Here is a 13,702-nt window from a genome sequence, read left to right as displayed (position 1 = left end):
TGATCAAAAGAGATTAATTAAATTAAGGGGACTGGTACTGTAATGATAAGATAGTTACAAAGTTGGGCTTAGGATCCATAAGGAAGGGATGGACGAAATTTATGTGGTAGTCCACATACAATTCGCCCAAGGGGCCTTCTGGAAGGATCCTATTGGCTACTTAAGGACTAAGCAACTGGATTAAGGTTTTGACTGAAACCCTAACTGCTCAGCTATATAAGGGACCCCATGGCATCCCAAAATCGGCCACTAGAAACCCTAGAAGGATCTCCAGCCAATTTTGTGCCTGTCCCTCTCTCTCTCTCTCTCTCATTATTCCAACTTGCTTTTGGTGTTTGCGATCTATTAGAGGCATCACATTTGAGGTGCTAAGTTCTTAAAGGTTGAAGATGAAGCAAGCTACAATTGAAAGGTAAGATTCTAACTATGTTTTAGAGATAAATTTCGATTTATGCATGCTAGTTTAGGGTTATAGCTTTGGATGATTATTATTGCATGTACAATTAGAGAAATCCTAGATCCAAAGCTTTAGGGTTGCATGTGCACCATAGGATTGATGTAATGCTCAAAATCCATCAGAGTTTTGAATCCATGCATGAGATTTTGGTCCCATTTTCATTATTTTGACCTAATATGACCTGAAGACATGCATTGGACATGAATGTCTATAAAGCATTGATTTTTGGAATGTTCTTGGAGTAAAATAGCCTTCTAGAAAGTTGGAATGGGTAGATTAAAGGATTAAGGGCTTAATGCATTAAGTTCTCCCAATGCAGTATTCACGACACGACCATATGGATGTCACGACATGAAGATGACCATGGATTGATCACAACGTGGAAGTCAGCTAATGTTGACTTTGACCGTTGACGTTTTGACCAAGTTTGACTTTAGGTCAATTTGAGGGTTTTCTGTTGTAGTTTAAGGATTGGTCATTGATTGTTGTTTAGGTGAGCTGTAGTAACATTTTTTGGATTTGTGATAGTTGTGCTGTTATCTGCTAGACTGCAAGGTGAGTTTTCTCACTATTCTTTGTACTGCAATATGTGTCATTGTGTGTAGGATGTTGTTATGTTGTAGCGATCTGTTATACTGGTAGATCCTCTATGATTACCTATGCTTACTTGTTATTGTCTTAGTGCATATGCCATCATAGTCTGGTTGGGTTGAGGCGATACTGCTTTGTGCTATGGGCCAACATACCTGGGAGCGGTCCAACTATATGCTGCAGGCTCGGGAGCAGTCCAACTTTGTGTTGTTGGCTCAGGATAATGTGGTTGGGTTGAGGCAGTATTGCTTTGTGTTGTGGGCCAACATACTCGGTAACGGTCCAACTTTGTGATGTAGGCTCAAGATAGTGTGGTTGGATTGAGGCGGTACTGCTTTGTGTTGTGGGCCAACATACTCAGGAGCGGCCCAACTATATGTTGTAGGCTCAGGAGCTGTCCAACTTTATGATGTAGGCTCAGGAGGCGGTCCAACCCTATGTTGTAGGCATGTGTGCATGCATTGTATTTGTATTGTTGTGTGGGGTATTTTGGGGGAACTCGCTAAGCTTTATGCTTACGGTTTATGTTTAAAATATTTCCAGGTACTTCTGGTTCCAAAGTGAAGGGCCCGGTTTGATCGTACTGCATCCCCTGGAGATTCATTCTGCATTGGCTGTTTTTTATTTTACTATGATGTTTTGAGAATACTGTTACTCTGATTGTCTTTTGGAACAAACGAATGAATGGTTTTGATTTATTTAAAAATGAAATTTTTACTCGGTATTCTTGGGACGTTACAACATGACAAAATGGTTTTATTATAATGAAATACCAATGCTTTGATATATGAAATGTTTTGAAAAGAAAGTGTTAAATGTTTTTAGAAAGAATGGTTTGGGAATGAGTATTTTGATACTAACTTATGAAATGTGTAAAGCTAGGAAATTAATGACAAGAAATGTAAAGTAATGAAAAGAAATGAAAATAATTGGAAAGTAATGAAAATAATATATTGCTTGAACCATGATGTCCTAGTAAAGGGATATAGATGAATCTAATGGGGGTGTCGCCTCCCCTTTACGAAGTAGATGTCATAGTCAGCACGATAAAAGAGAATGAAATGTGTAAAGATGTCTTTTGAAATGAAATGAAATGATATTTATGGCATGTATGAAAAGACTTTTCCTTGAAAATGTTTGAAAATGTTTTATGGTCTAAAACTATGTTATGTTATGAATGAAATGATTTTTCATGTAAAATGTGATAAATGTTTTGGGTAACAAACTCACGTAGCTCACGAGACATTTTTGTCTTATGTGTCTATTTTTCATGCCATGTATCTCATGTTACCCTTAAGGAAAGAGTATGATAGATGGAAGTTAGCAGTCAAACGATAGAGAATGGAGTGGAACTTGTTAAGTTCCTTATTAATTTTGTTGATGTAATTCTTAATTTCTTGCTATGGTTGTTTTGATGTTTAATGGTAACACCCACTGTTTTAATTGTAAATGTTTTTGTGGGACTGAGTTTTTATTAAATGCGGGTTAATACTCGAATATTTTTATAACCATAACTTTGAATTTTTTTTTGTTATTTTAAAATAGTTGTACACCCCAAAAATACCGAGTAAAAATTCATTTAATTTAAATAAAAAACATTCATTCATTTGTTCCAAAATACAATTAGAGTAAACGTATTCCCAAAACATCAGAGTAAATCGTAAACAATCAATGTAGAATAAATCTCCAGGGGATGTAATGCGGTCAAGCCATGGTCTTCCTTTTGAAACTAAAAGTACCTAAAAACATTAAAACACAAAACCGTAAACACAAAGCTTAATGAGTTTCCCCAAAATACCGTATACCATATATACATTGGGCCCCGCCCGACTAATATGCACGTCTGTAATACATAGTGGGCCCCGCCCAACATACATACAAACACATGTAATAGTCACAAAGACAACTAGCACCCTACAAACGTAATCCAATGGGCCGACATTGGTGTCTTCGACCCACAAGTACAGTGAAGAGACTCATCTGAACTACTCAACATAAGCTCAACAGCTACCTCATCAACATCACAACTAACCCAAGTTTCCTAAAATCCAAACTGAGACCAATCATTAGTCAAATACTCAATTCTACCCAAGTTTGACCAAAAGTCAAACTGATCAAAAGGTCAACGGTGAAAGCTAAGGTCAAAATTACCAATAGCAGCCCTCCATGTCGTGGCATTCCTTTGTGATATCCCGAATTTCACGGACAGAAAAGACTGATTTGTTTATGCTTACTTAAAATAAGAGTATCATTTTTAAAGAATATTATTGCTCAATTTGTTCCCAAAAACATGATAAAGATATTTTATTTATCAAAGCATTCCCGAATAAATGTATTTTATTTATATAAAAATTTTGAGATGTCATCGTCAATATAGTATATAAGCATAAACGGAAATATACAAGCCTTATAAACATCTATTATTCCACTGGCCTATAATCCATAAATCTCTCATCTGATCATCACACCCGTGCTCTCGCGTCACTACATGTAATACATGAAGCTAAGTGGGTCAGGCTTGGGAGTCTGGTAAGCACATAGAGTTTTCAACCCACAATAATTAAATTCTTTTAATTATATATATATATATATATATGTGTGTGTGTGTGTGTGTGTGTGTGTGCTAGGTTATAATATGGATGAACAACTATTGTGCGGATGTGTGGACAATGTTATTCTAATAGAATTACTAAGAGAATAGGTTGTTTGCTAATGTGAATACGTTCAACCTTACACAACTATCGTCATTTTCATGCATTCTCACTAATTATTATTTATTTTTGTTCTCACGCATCGGTTTTTACTCATTTTAATTCTTACATAATACGACTCAATAAATATTCTGACAACATTCTGACAGAATGAGAATAATAAAAAAAAAGTTTATAATAACCTTATACACGATTTAATTAGTGAAAATACGTAATAATGACAATAGTTATGTAAGATTGAACGTATTCACATTACCAAAGAACATATTTTCTTTGTCATTCTCGCAGAATAGCATTGTCCACACGTCCGCACAATAGATGTCAATCCTAATTTGAACCTAGCTCATATATATATATATATATATATATATATATATATATATATATATATATATATATATATATATATATATATATATATATATATATATATATATATGCCACACCCCCGACCGCCGGCCAAAACGCTGAGGTGCGCGACGTAAATCAGTAATCACAATTATTGAACATACATTGAACAGTACAATTATAATCTTCTATTATTACCGAAACAAAAATTACATTGACAAGACCATTGCTAAATCGAGACAAACGCCTAATAATTTGGCGTTTACAAGGGTATAATAAAAATAACGGAGAGCCTTCGAAGCGAACACTTCTGACCTGCTAAATAACCTGGGAATACATGCATTTAAAATACGTCAACAAAAATTGTTTTGTGAGTTCTATAGATTTTGACACAAAGTATTTTTATAACCAAAAGCGTTTTATAAAAATTAGATGGTTGGTCAGCTTTTATAAACACACACCTTTCTATAAAAAGTATAAAATAACTGAGTTATAAAAATGTATTTGGTCTCATTTAGAAACATCATGCGTTCAAATCCAAAATTTCAAAATTTGGCAAAATACATACAACTAAGTCAAACTTATATTAAAAGTTATACGGTTCTCATGACCAAAATGTTTTTTATATAAGGATTTTGAGTGCCAATTTATATAAAATAAAGTTATATCGCATCTTGTGAAAACATAAAATGGCCAAACTTTACTATATAAATCTTGTACAAGCGTTTATATAGTTTATATGTAAAACTCATAAGTTTCGAATTTATAAACTTTGTAAAATCCTGTTGTGGTATTATTTAAGTATTATCTTACTTAATTTGGGAACCAACACTTAACTAGTGGGACAAACTCCTCTCACATACATATTATGTTTTCGTACAAGAACAAATGGTTTAAATAAATAACTTATTAACTGTAAGTTATTAAAGCTTAATCAGTCGTGTCATGATATTAATTAAGTGTTATATGACTTAATTTACGGTATTGACACTTATCGTCGCGAGTCACAACTATTCCACTACATACATCCTCTTTCAACTAGAATAAGTGAACAAAAACCCCATATAAACCCAATATCGATTCTATACGGTAACAAGACAAATCCGAAATCTATAATGAGCTCATAACCGAATTGCGACAAACACCTCTGCACCAGCACAAAAAGGGCATGCTAAAAGTTCCACAACACTAACATTGGCGTGCTAAAATAGAGCACACGAGCAACGAGAATCATACAAACATATATTTAGGTTACACATTCGCATAAACAACATTAAGCTTCAAGGGCATTACACGCCCATCACTTTTATTCCTCTATACATTATTCACTATAAACTTTGTTACATGATTGGACCCACACCGCTAACATAGTAAAACACCCAACAAAGGGATCTATGCATCCATTTGTATGATGCAACGGAGACTTTCTCCTTTAAGCATGAGGTCAAATGCTTTGTTGATGTCCGAGAAACCAACCTGGTGAGTTATGAATTTCTCCACTTCTATTTCCTGCATCCATCAAAACCAAACTATAAAAGTGTTCTACAAATTCTTCAATTACTACTTCAATCAATGACTAAATCGATAAAAAAAACTATAAATCATCACCTTGTTCATGTACTTTTCAACAACACCAGGAATATCTGTTCGGGGTTTATAGTTGCCAAAGAATGTACCCTTCAGAGTCCTCTCATTCAAGAAATTTATAGGAAGAGTTTTGAATTCATCATCTTTACTCGGCACACCAACAAGAACTGCCACACCCCAACCCTACAAAAACATCAAGTTCTCATCATACAAAAATATAACACCAAGAAATAGAATAATAGATTAAATGGATTTGAACGGGATTTACGTCATGAACACATTCAAAAGCCGAAATCATTGCCCTAACATTTCCTGTGCACTCCACACTCCTATCAACTCCACCATCAGTCATTGCAACAATGACCTACAAAAAGGTTAAAACATTAAACAATGGGACTAACATTTAGAAAGTTAAAGTTAAAGTCACAACAAAAAAATTGTATATCTCATGCTAGGAAAAAAAACCTCTTGGATCGGTTTGTCATGATCTTTAGGATTCACAAACTCGGTAACACCAAACTTCTTAGCTGTTGTCATTCAAGAATTCAACAAACATACTTGACAAATATCGATGTATGGTAAGAATTAGTCAACTCTTTTGATACATAAAAGTCGATCATGGAGTGGCTTACCTTCATCGGCTCTACTCTCATTTAGGTCAATACCAATGATCCTTGAAGCCCCAGCAATCCGAGCTCCTTCAGCTGCCTGAGATCGAACCAAAAGAAAGTACAAATCCAAATCTTTTTCCACAATTTAGCCAAGTTGAATACACAAATAGAGAAAGAAACAAAAGTCAACTCACAGCAAGCCCTACAGCTCCTAGCCCAAATACAGCAACAGTCATACCCTCTTTAGGTTTAGCAACATTCAGGGTTGCACCCATGCCTTCATGCCCATAAAAACAAACCCAAATAAGTTAAAGTTACGCTTACACTTGTTGCTTTTACAGAAACGAAATGAAGAAACCAACCAGTGGAAATCCCGCAGCTAAGAACGCAGACTTTGTCAAGGGGAGCATCAGGATTGATTTTAGCAACACAACCAGAATGAACAACTGTGTACTCACTGAAAGTTGAGGTTCCAAGAAATGGTAAATCGGGTTTCCATCTTTTGAGAATCTTGTTTTTCCATCGTTTATCATTGTACCCCTATCAGTATTAATCCGGAGAAGATCACACATATTGCTCTCTTCAGACTTACAATGGCGACACTCCCCACATTCTCCGGTGAATACTGGGAGGACTTTGTCCCCTGGTTGCAGCTCTGTCACACCTTCACCTACGCTCTCTACAATTCTATCCAACAGAAGATAAACAAATATGAAGATTTGAATTACATAACATCAGAATAAACTTGAAAAAAGACGTTCAAAAGGAGGATTACTATACCCTCCGGCTTCATGGCCTAATATGCGAGGAAACAAGGGGTTTTGTCCCTGCAACATGTATACTCATGTTTAACGATTATTAGATTGTTGAATACAACTTATAATTATGAGTGGTAATTAATTTCAAACTGAAGAACGAAGAGTGGAAATTGTTCGTGGGGAATGAAGTAGGAAGTTATGACCTTAGCTTCCCAAAAGTAGACATCGGTGTGGCACAAAGAGGTGAAGAGGATCTTCAATCGGACTTCCATTTTCTGCGGTGGCGCCACTTCCACTTCTTCTATTACGAGTGGCTTCCCGGCTTCCCGTGCCACCGCAGCTGCATATACAATTGAATTCAGAAATTGTCGATATTTATTTGGAACAATCAATGGAAAAATAAATACACAGTAGGAGATTATCAGAAAACGGAAAACGAAAGACGAAATTCATAAGAACACATTTATAAACATAATACACGATTATTACAGTGAGAATTCTGAAAAGTCGAGATCAAAAAAGAGAATGAACAGCGGAAACGATCATCTAACTATACGAAGAAGAGATTGCGAGATCTGTAACATAAATCCGTCATATTTCACAGTATACAATTTTGGGGAATGCAGAGAAATTGTGAAAACCAGATCAAAATCATGAAATGATATATTACCTTTGCATCGAATGACATCACCGGACATTGTGGTAGATTTTTCTCGTTACTTTTGGCTCAGATTTGTTCGAGTGTTTGTATATGAAAAGTGGTGATCGAGATGGTGATGGTTATGGTGAAGGTGATGATTTATAGCCAAAAAATGAAAGACACAACAAACCACCGCCATGACTGGGAACAGGTGTAAGCAAGACGTTCAATGACTTCAATCCTTTCATAGTTTTGAAAACTGTAAATTACAAGTTTGTCTTTCGACATCACGTGTTATTTTTCTAAAATAGGATTGTTGAAAGATGCATGTATCTATTATAAAAAAGTGCAAATGTACATTGGCTTTGGTTAAAACTTTATTTTAAGAGAAAAAAGTAAAAGAGTAAATTATAGTTTAGTGGTGTATCTCAATTTGCATTTTTTGTTTAACTTTTAATTTTTTGACATGGTTGTCCTTGTGATCCATGATCGTTTTAGACGGTGGGTAATAGGTGTGAACATGATGTGGTTCAGTGCAGTTATTGGTCAAAACCGTATCGTAAACCGCAAATGCAGCTACTTAAATTTCAAAACAGATCGGTGTAGTTCTTTTTGCGGTGTGGTTTGTTAGTATTCTTTATTATAATTATTAATATAAATTATTATTTCATTAAGTGGGGTATCATATATTTGATAGGTTACAAAAAGGCTAGTCAGTGTCATCAGTGTATTTCATAAATTAGAGCTTAATGAATACTCTAAACATTGTGTATAAATAATGGATGGTTCCCAACATACAAAGACTCATCAGTGTATTTCATAAATTAGAGCTTAATGAATACTCTAAACATTGTGTATAAATAATGGATGGTTCCCAACATACAAAGACACACAGACAAATCTATTACATTCTTGATTCCCATCATTTAAGTGTGTGAGAAGAAAATACAAAGGGTCTTTCTTGAGGAAGACCATTATACAATAGTGCTACTCTCTCGTCCATATTCCACATCAAGAAGACGGCTCAATCAAAAAATGGATTCATGTATGAGATGTTGGGTTTTATTAAAAAAGTAGCCTATAAAAACTACGAGTTTAGGCAACGGAAGCATTAAAATTTGAATAACATTAAAGCCATTTTATACCCACCAATGTCATTTTGCAAGACATGGAAAGATTAAATCAACCATAAAAAGTAAATATTACAACATTTGAAGACTTTGATTCTCATGAGAGATTAGAAGTTGATGAAGTGAGGCAAAAGACTCAAAGTAGAGGCTCTCTACAAGTATCCACAAAGCAAGGGTAAACCACCAAAAGATGCTAGTCTTCACTTGCAATTAGTTCTTCTTAATCCTTAAAGATCTTATACAAAATAACCCTTAAAAGAGAAGCAACTAAAAAACTCCAATCTTCACAAAAATTTACGAAACATGGAGAAGGAATGGGAGCTTGATGCTCTCGACATTATAGAGAGAAAAAAAAGAGTTGGAAAAAACTAGTTAGGTTTTAGTCCATACACTTCTTTATATACTTACATGCATGAGAGAAGGTCCATACCTTTATTAAATGCATGATCCATGCTTTCTTGCAAAGCATGGGTGAAAGACTAAGTCAAACACACAAGCACCTATACCCCCTTGGTATCTACGACTTTGGAGTGAGTGAAACATCCAAAAATTATGACCCAAAAATTTCATTTTTGATTTAAGTAAAAACAATATTCCAAAACATTGTTCATACATCCTGATCGAATAAATAAGTCAATCATCCTAAAAATCAGAGTATGTCCCATAAACAGAATTCATATGGTGTGTGCGATGCAGTCAACCCGAGCTCTTCCCCTTGGAACCGGAAGTACCTGAAACATAAACTAAAAATGATAAGCACAAAGATTAGTGTGTTCCCCAAAGTACCACATACCATACATACAATAATATATAATGGGCCCCGTCCTGTCTTCGGGCCCCGCCCGGCATCGGACCCCGTCCGACATCGAGCCCTGCTCGGTAATAGATCGGGCCCCGCCCAACATACATACAACATATATTAAGTAATCACACACATGCAATAATCACAAAGATACATAACATGCAGATGGTCATCGGGCCCTAGCCCGGTAAGCATATAAACACATAACACATGCAAGAGTCATGAAGACAACTAGCATACTAACTGTAACACCGTAATTTTCAAAACAATTTTTCACTTTTAAAAATACAATTTCATTCATAAATATTCTCAAATCTTAATGTATTACATATCGAATCCATAAAACACATCCCAAGATCAAATGTATAAAACTCCAATAGTGTCTACTGATCATGTCGGCGCCTTCCCGCGATCCTCACTGGTACCTGAAACACATAACACAAAACACTGTAAGCATAAATGCTTAGTGAGTTCCCCAAAATACCACATATTAGCCACTCGAGGCTATAACTCTGTGGGCCCACTGGCCCTAACTCTGTGGACCCTCTGGTCCTAACTCTGTGGCCCTTCCGGTCCTAACTCTGTAAACTCTGGAATACACACAGCATAAATCACATAGAAATAATGCAGTGCAACACATCACATACATAGCATACAAGATACTCTGTCACATAACTCTAATTACCACTCATGGTAAAGTATAGTGAGAAGACCCACCTCGGGTAACTCGGTAAATCTCGAGCTCGGTAAAATCTGGTCTAGCCCCCACCTAATCACATAGAATAAGCACTATAATCAATACAACTCTCAAGGCTAGACTAACCCCCCTCTTAGTACTCTCAGAAGGGTAAAAGACCATTTTACCCCTCTCATGGCTCAAAAACCCTAACATTGACCAAACCCTAAAAGTCAACAAAAGTCAACGGTCAAACTTTGACCTGGACTCGTCGAGTGCACTAGTGTGACTCGGCGAGTCCATGCGTGTTCTCTTCGTCCCTGGTCCTCACTCGACTCGCTGAGTCGACCCTACACTCAACAGGTTATTTCAGATCGTGAATCGCGGGGCAACCGGACTCGACTCGTCGAGTCCCTTATGGGCTCGGCGAGTTCCTCCCATGACATCCCTTATCTGACCTCCTGAGGTAAGATCTGTTTCTCTAATCTATAGATCTGACTTCCCCATGACCAATAAACACGTAAAGGTCGAATCTTGCTACACATGCAATGCTCCCAAGGCTTATTTTGGTGAAATCCCTTCCAACATGGCAACCTATGTCCATTTCCTCCATAGAACCACAAAAAGCATCATGGTTCAGGCTCTCTGGACCTCAAAAGGTCCAGATCTAGAGTTTTGCACTCAATGGGACACTATACACAACTAACCAAGCCATGAAAGGGTATAAAAAACCCTAAATTCAATGCCATTAAGCAAAACAGGAGGATAGGATCGAAAAGCTACCTCAAACTTGAAGATCCAAGCTGAAAACCCACTGAAATGCAATTCTCTTGACCTCCCCTTGCTGGAAACTCTTTCTCCTTTGCAAAATCACACTAAAATGATCAAAGAGGCTCAATCTCTCTCACAACTCGCTCACAATCGCTAGGGTATCTCTCTCTGGATTGGTAGCCGCAAATGGAGGCCATAAAGGCCTTTAAATAGGGCACAGACCCCGAGAATTAGGGTTTCAATTTGCAGCACGGATTCGTTGAGTCCACCCTTTCCGACTCGTCGAGTCCGTTCATTAATCCAGTCAGCAGTCGCGGTCCTACTCGACGAGTCTACGACTCAACTCGTCGAGTCCCTCTCTTTTTCTCAGAAATAAATGATAAAATATAATACCTGGAATTTCGGATGTTACAATTCTCCCCCACTAGAATCAGACTTCGCCCTCGAAGTCTTACTCCAGAAACAACTCTGGATGCTGCTCACGCATCTCTAACTCCGGCTCCCACGTCAGCTCGGACCCTCTCCGATGTTGCCACTGGACCTGCACCACGGGGCACCTCCTTGTTCCTCATAACCTTGATCTTCCGATCCACAATCGCAACTGGCCTCTCAACATAACTCAGGCTGGCATCCACCTGAATATCCTCCAACGGTACCACCGCCGTCTCGTCGGCTATACACTTCCTCAACTGAGACACGTGGAAGGTATCATGGATCTGACTCAACTCCGCAGGTAGCTCCAGACGATATGCTACCCTGCCTACCCTCGCAGTCACCCTGAACGGACCGATGTACCGGGGCTCCAGCTTGCCCCTCTTCCTGAATTGGATCACTCCTTTCCAAGGAGATACCTTCAGGAGTACGAAATCCCCCAACTGGAACTCAAGCTCGGATCGTCGCCTATCCGCATAACTCTTCTGGCGACTCTGAGCCGTCAACAACCTCTGTCTAACCTGCTGTATCTGATCCGTCGTCTGAAGCACTAACTCAGTGCTGCCCATCACTCGCTGCCCGACCTCTCCCCAGCATATGGGAGTCCGACACCTCCTCCCGTACAACAACTCAAAGGGAGGCATGCCGATACTCGAATGGTGGCTGTTGTTATAAGAAAACTCAGCCAACGGCAAATACGTGTCCCAACTTCCTCCGAAGTCCATCACACATGCTCGCAGCATGTCTTCGAGCGTCTGAATCGTCCGCTCGCTCTGACCGTCCGTCTGTGGGTGGTATGCGGTACTGAAATGCAACCTCGTACCCAACTCCTCATGGAACTTCTTCCAGAACCTGGAAGTGAAACGCACATCTCGATCCGACACGATCGAGATCGGTACTCCATGTCGTGATACCACCTCTCTCACATACAATTCTGCCAGCCTCTCAGCAGAAGAGCTCTCACTGATAGCCAGGAAATGAGCGCTCTTCGTCAGCCGGTCAACGATCACCCAAATTGCATCGACACCTCTCGCAGTCCTCGGCAATTTGGTGATAAAATCCATGGAAATCTGTTCCCACTTCCACTGGGGAATCTCAAGTGGCTGCAACTTGCCGTGCGGACGCTGGTGCTCAGCCTTAACCCTGCGACAGGTCAAGCACCTCTCAACAAACCATGCCACATCCCTCTTCATACAGGGCCCACAATAGTCTCTCTTCAGGTCCAAATACATCTTAGTGGCCCCGGGATGGATCGAAAACCTCAACATGTGCACCTCCTCCATCAAAATGGTACGTGCCCCGCCCTCAAATGGCACCCAAATCCGACCCTGAAAGGTCATAAGCCCTCGGCTATCAGTAATGAACTCAGGTACTTGCCCGATCACCCGTTCTCTCTTGCGGTTCTCCGGTCTCATGGCCTCTACCTGGGCCTCCCGAATGGTGTCCAACACCGGAGTCATCACTGTCAGTCGCATACAAATGTCTCGAATCGGGGCACTCTCCGCCCTACGGCTCAGGGCATCAGCTACAACATTAGCTTTGCCCGGGTGGTACAGGATCTCACAATCGTAATCCTTTACCACGTCCAACCATCTCCTCTGGCGCATATTCAGGTTGGGTTGATCCATCAAATACTTCAAGCTCTTGTGGTCCGTGTAAATGGTACACCGAACCCCATACAGATAGTGACGCCAGATCTTGAGGGCGAACACCACTGCCCCCAGTTTCAAATCGTGGGTGGGATACCTCGTCTCATGAGGCTTCAGCTGCCTCGATGCATACGCTATCACATGCCCCCTCTGCATAAGTACTGCACCCAACCCTGATATCGACGCGTCACAATACACCATAAAATCCTTCATCCCCTCCGGAAGGGCTAACACTGGGGCTTCGCATAATCTCTGGCGAAGTGTCTCGAATGAGGCTTGCTGCTCCGGGCCCCAACTGAAAGCCACGCCCTTCCGGGTCAACCTGGTGAGAGGAACAGCAATCTTGGAGAAATCTTTAATAAATCTCCTATAATAGCCGGCCAACCCCAGAAAACTCCTGATCTCGGTAGGGGATCTCGGCACCCCCCAACTCATCACCGCCTCAATCTTGGCCGGATCGACCAATATCTCCTTCTGGTTAACGAGATGTCCCAGGAACTGGACCTCTCGTAACCAGAAATCACACTTGGAGAATTTGG

At 39.2% G+C, this 13,702-nt stretch overlaps 1 pseudogene across 1 annotated transcript; it reads right to left on the bottom strand.

Moving 5' to 3' along the window:
• Positions 1-5,292: 5,292 nt before the first annotated feature.
• On the bottom strand, positions 5,293-7,989 carry LOC145119630 (alcohol dehydrogenase 1-like; annotated as a pseudogene). Its single transcript, XR_013713917.1, has 10 exons — positions 7,734-7,989; positions 7,267-7,403; positions 7,086-7,132; positions 6,668-6,992; positions 6,500-6,582; positions 6,327-6,402; positions 6,160-6,221; positions 5,963-6,058; positions 5,716-5,877; positions 5,293-5,616 (listed from the first exon to the last, which is right to left on the bottom strand). The product of XR_013713917.1 is annotated as an alcohol dehydrogenase 1-like (transcript).
• Positions 7,990-13,702: the final 5,713 nt, after the last annotated feature.

This window comes from Lactuca virosa, chromosome 6 (genome assembly GCF_052849685.1).
Source record: "Lactuca virosa cultivar CGN04683 chromosome 6, Lactuca_virosa_CGN04683_v6, whole genome shotgun sequence".
NCBI lineage: Eukaryota > Viridiplantae > Streptophyta > Magnoliopsida > Asterales > Asteraceae > Lactuca > Lactuca virosa.
The sequence above is the reverse complement of the archived record's forward strand: the minus strand, read 5'-3'. Positions and strand labels throughout refer to the sequence as shown.